Consider the following 5,969-nt stretch of genomic DNA (forward strand, 5'->3'; position numbering starts at 1 on the left):
TGTCATCTAGTCCCCCTGACTCTGGTGACCCTCTGGGTTCCCTGTGGCGGGATTTTCAGAAGAGCTTTCTGAAATCCATTGTGCCTTTTGGGTTCCTGTGTTAATGGTTCGCACCACCCAGGGATTCTTCCTCTAGAAGAGGAGAAGTTTATTTAAATGGAACCCATGATCTCTGTTGTATGTGTCTTCCGAGTTTAGGACTTGTCTTTCCAAGTTAAAGAAGCAAAGATTAATCTGTGCTAACAATAGTAGTTTCCTAGTTAGCTTACTAAGAAAGAGTAGTCCTTGTCTGATGAGTTGTTAGGTTGCCAGACTCTTGGGAGCAAACTGACAAGGGATATTATGAGAGAGGTCTTCCCAGCATCTTTCCATTCCGTCTTCCAGGCACTTTTTGAAGCCTCTTTCATGTGTGGCTGAATCCCGCTCTCAAATTCATAAAACGAGATTGATGATTTTCATTTAGTACGAGAACCATTACCTTACTCTTCACCATTACCTGGTGTTTGATAGTCGTGCTACTTTCCTTAGCAGATGTTTAGTTGAATAGCTGCTCTGAGGGACGTGTTGTGCTGGGTGTTGCGGTCATATAGGCAAACCAGGCGTAGAAGCTTAAGCCACAGAATTCCGACTGTGGCGTCAGTCAGCATGTTCACCGTTGGACGCCAAAGCATGTGACGGTTTCCTGAGAGATGCAAGAGGAAAGAGGGTTTGTCATGCTTCCTGGTAAGAAGCAGGTCTTCCAAAAGGAATCGATGAGTGAACTAAGTCCGGGAAGACTAGAGTAGGAGTCGTGGCTGTCTGGAATGGACGGAAGGGCGTTCAGAGCAGTGTGAACAAAGTCAGGGAAGTGTGACAGCTCAAGGCATTCAGTGCCTGCCAAGTGACTCCGCATGGCGGCGAGAGGGCCAAAGAGGAGCAAGAAAAAGGCAAGCGACTAAGTCACAGAGTCGATTGGGAAAAGCAAACAGGATCGTGTATCACTGTCATTCACTTCAGGACATAGTGTTATTCTTCAGCCCTCGACGCAGCAGGAATCTAAATTCAGGAACCAAATCGATGCAATCAAGACAGAGTTGAACTGCCCCATCGGGTTTCCAAGGCTGTAGATCTTGAAGGAAACTGACTGACATATCTTTCACCTGAAGAGAGAGGCTGGCGGGTTTTAACTGCTAACCTTTTGGTTAGTAACCACACACCTTAAACACAGCACTAAAGGTAACCTAAACTAAGGTTGATTGAACTGCCTCAAGTTTCCTGGACTAACTTGCAGAGAGAGTGTGTGTTGGTGCCAGGCAGGGGATCCAGCCAAGAGAGGGTCGTGGGAAACTGTGTTGCCTAGTGGTTCACATGGTAGCCTGGGAACCAGCCTGCCTGGCTTCCCTTCTAGGTCTGACATCTACTAGTTATATATTCTTGGCCTTACTCTACCATACTACATATGCCTGAATTTGTGCATCTTAAAGAGTACCTATCTCACAGGATGCTTAGGAAGATCCGATTAGTTAAAAAGCACTAAAATAATCATTGGTTGGCACAGGAAGCGGTAACTGTTGGCTGTTTTTCAGATTATCGTCACTCACGCTGGGGTAGTGGATACGCATTGGGCTATGATCCACATGGCTGGCAATTCGGGAGAAAGACTGGGCTTTCTAGTCCCGTTAACATTGACAGTCTCAGAAAGCCACAGGGGTTTCTATGAGTCAGCATTGGCTCAAAGGCAGCGAATTTGGTTTGGGTTTATGTTGTAAGCAAAAAGTTTGAAACAGGTAACTATCACCCAAACTAACTACCATCGAGTCAAATCTGTCTCATTTAGTTAAGATATATATACAACTCATGACCTCTGGAAGTTGCCTTTGTTAATGTTAAAATGACATTTCCAACAATAGCGGTGAGGAAGCAGGGTTCACCATCAATGTCTGAAGCAGAAACATTTTGATATAGGAGAGCTAAAAACACTGATGATTAAACCAATCACAAGAGCTTCAAGATAGGCATTAAAAAAGCAAAGAAAAAATTGTGTGACTTACAAATACCTCCGCAGCAAATTGTCCGAAGAGTGAAGAATGTGGGTTTTGATCTATGAGCATAGAGCCAAGAACAGTACTCACTGGGCTCTGGCTCGGCCAGGCTGTGGAGTCCTGTTCTGACACACAGCGGCCTTGCAGGGCAGACTAGAACCGCACTCTGGGTTTCCAAGCCTCCTGTGTCACCCTCGAAGGAGCTGGTGTGTTCAAACCGCTGACCTTGCAGTTAGCAACCCAACCCGTGACCCACTGTGCCGCCAGGCAGTGACAAATGAGACATGTCCTGGAAAGGATGGCAGTCGTGTAGGCGGTATGAACCATACTCAATTGAGATGTACAATCGGAATCAGGGTATCCGAGGACAATTTACCCAGTACTGTGAGTGAGAGCTGGTCAGGAAGCTTTAAGGAAGAAGGGGCATGGTGGGATGCGTGGCCGGATCTGTGGTCAAAGCTGAAGTAAAACAATACTTGGCGGCTTCAAAACAAATAAAACCAAACCTCACTGCCATGGGGTGTGTCCTGATGCCTGGGGACCCTACAGGGCAGGATTAGAACGGCCTCTGGGGGTTCTCCAAGACTGTCACTCCCCATGGGAGTGGAAAGCCCCATCTGTCTCCAATGCACACCACTATGGCTACGCACAGAGGCCTAGAGGGCAGGAAGCAGGCAATACAGAGTACTTGAGAATGACACATGCTTGTAGCGTGTGTGTTTAAACACCACCACCAGAGGGCAGTACAGAGCCATCGGCGGGGGTCTGCTGGCAGGAATAACCTTTGTCATAGACCTAACACTCTATTAGCAATGTGACAAAAATGAATCGGATGGAAGATGGCGAGGTAGGTAAGGCGATCTGGATGGTGACAATCCAGGTGAAAAGTAACAGTAGCTTGAGTTAGAAGTAAAAATGAGGAGTGTTTTAGGGGAGAAAAGCGTCCTCCAAATTCTAATATGATTTATAGAGAGACATATTTTTATAGAGACATCATCCAGATGGAATTCATCAGGACGAGGCCATAGTGTTGTCCAGGAATGTACAGAAGCATGGCCACTTGAAGAGGACATGGAGTCCCAGGACACTGTCACAAAAGCATGATTGGTGGCAGATGAACACATCACAGTTGTAGGTGGGACTACAGAAGCAGGAAAGGGACCACACCTGGGATGCATACACGGTTCTAGACAGAAAAGCTTACAAGGTTGGTTCAAGGCTGAAGACAGTCAGAACAGGAGCACGTAGCCCTAATGCTCCAAATTCCCTCCAGGACACGCCCAGGCAAATCTGTAAGGGCTAAGCTGTTTCTCCACCCTCCCAGCCCCGCCACCCCCCAGCCAGGAAAACATAGCATTAAACTTTATAGCACACTCTACCTGAAGGCAAAGATTTTTAAATAGTTTGTGTGGAGTCTTCTGGGAATATGATGATATGAGAGGAGCAAGTTTCCAATCTTCTCCACAAAAAAACTCCAAGAAGTACAACACAAAAATCTCCAGACTCTCTGTTTAGTGGCCTATATAAGTAAATTCAACACGATCCAACTTTGTATTCCCTGTACTGTCAGCTCACACCTTTTGGACCCATTCCCACCACCTGTGGAGGTGGGCCGAGGACAGCGGCAGAGACCAGCTGATGGAACTAGTCAGAGAAGAGAATTAAAAAGCAGGGGTAAGCCTCGCTCTGCTATCTCAGCTCCTCCCCTCAGCACCAAGAGTCCATGAGGTCCCCCTGCTCTGAGCCGTCTAGCAGATCCAGTGGGACTTCGTACAGGTTCCGGTGAACCGCTTAGCTCCCCAGAGATCATTTGGTTTGTCAGTGCACAGCAAAGGGGTCTTGAATTCCAACCAGGCTCAACAAGCCAGCTCTCGCTGCTGAACCACACAAGGTGTCATAACCACCATCCCTCCTACTGGGACCTCCCACTGATGGTAGTTGCAACTCCTGAAGCGGGAAAGGGCACCCCATCTGTATAGAGAGACAGAAAGACCCTCACACAGGGTGGGGTTGGGGCGGGGGGCTGGTGAGGAGGATGAAAGGGAAGAACTCTTTTAAGTACGGATCGTCTGACTGTGGCTATGCATGCTTAGCTGTGCGTGTGTCACAAAGGGTTGTAAGTACAGCCAAGCAAGAAAGAGACAACTGAAGAGCGAATGTGGTGCCAGTACTGTGGACAGATGGATTTGCGCGCACTCCTTTCTGGTGAGAGCCTTTGAAAGACAAAAACTTGGTCAGCCGCAGAGAGGAACGAAGTTGGAAGACTCTTCCCACCCAAGGATACCTTCCAGAAACCAGTGGCTTCTATACCAGCAGTCACTGAGGAGAACAGAGAATGTAGCCTGGAGCGAAGACGCCTCGAATGTCACACGTCAACCATAGAGTACAAGAAATACCGAGAGAATGAGAATGACAGCCCACCCAAGGGAGCAAGCGGACTGGAGAGCCCGCGTATCTGTGGAATCCTGAGTGATGAGCAGATTGGAAGAATACCACATGTAACGGGCTGACCTGACTAAAGGAATGTACACAGAGCTAGTGGAAACTGGGAAAAACAATGAACAAACAACACCAATCTACACAACGGGAACCATAAAAAAGAAAGCAGGAATATTGAAACTGAAGTAGATTAAAGAACTAAACCAGAATCTCAGTGGACGGTCATACTGATGGAACTGGGAGCTCTGGAAGTCTACGTTTTGTTGAGCCGTTTCCAGCACAGGAGTCCTTTGTCCTCCTCCAAGGAAATTAACCCCATGCAGAATCGAATGGACTTCTCTTGTGGCATTTTCCTTAAGATACTGCTGAGTGGTTTCAGGATCCACCTGCTCCCCAGTTTTCTTCGACCTAAATCTAGAATGAGCCCTAGCAGACCCTAAAAGGGGAGGTACAAAGTGTGACCTACGTGATTATCTAATTCCTACAGGCAGGTGCTGGGAGTATATGTGCCGCAATGGACACAAAAGACGTGAAGCCGCAGTGAAAGGCAAACAAAGTCGGGTTGTGCTGAATTTATTTAGATAGGCCCACAACAGAAAGATTCTAGATTCAGTGTTGTAGGTAGCCAAGTGTCAAAGAGCAAGCTGGAGCCTCTGTGAAGATAAGAGTATTTATGAAAAGCGCGAAGACGCAGCAGCATTCCAGGATCCGACAGTACCGCGGAGGAGTCACCAGAATCCTTCAGCACAAGGAAACGTCCACAGAGCTTAAATAAAGAGAGTGCAGGAGCTTACCAGAAAATTCCAATTGGTTGTCCTTTTCAAAACCATGCTTTCTAGTGGACACAAGACAATAATAAGAACTTAAACATTATTTGGCTAATCATAAAGTTTGAGCTATTTAACAGCTTAGTCTTTAGATATTGTCATTGGCCAGCCTGAGTAAATGCTTTTCCTGGAACATACTGTGACTGGAAGCGGGGCTGGGGGAGGAGAAAGGGTGTCTGCTTGCGTGCTGGCTAGCTGACTTTCAAAAGTTAGTTCAGAATGAACAGTAAACAACAACAACAAAAGGAGTCTGGCCAACAGCTTTGTCAGAAGCTTCTCATTATGCCAAGTACCTACTTCTTCAATCCTCACTTCTGGTCAAGAATTTCTGTACAAATCATATGATCACTGTTTTGAGAATGGCTTCTTCTGCATGGACTTACCATTCTTTAGTGTGCTGTGTGTGGACTCTCATATTCAGGGTGAGTAAGGCTCACATTACCCATGATGGAATAACTTGTCTTCGGCAAGGGCTTTTTTTTGTGTTTATATCAGATGGTCACTAATTTGGAAATAGGATTAAGACCTCCAGACAAACCTTATGAAAAGAAGCTGGGCACCATCTGTTCATTGGTGGCTGCTTACCTTGATAAGTCTTTAGACCCTGTATTAGTCTAGGTACTTTGGAGAAACAAATCCACAGCAACTCATGTATAAGAGAGTTTTATGTAAAGAAAGTGTG

This window comes from Echinops telfairi, unplaced genomic scaffold, assembly GCF_000313985.2.
Source record: "Echinops telfairi isolate 266 unplaced genomic scaffold, ASM31398v2 ScPeMD7_7424;HRSCAF=8462, whole genome shotgun sequence".
Lineage (NCBI taxonomy): Eukaryota > Metazoa > Chordata > Mammalia > Afrosoricida > Tenrecidae > Echinops > Echinops telfairi.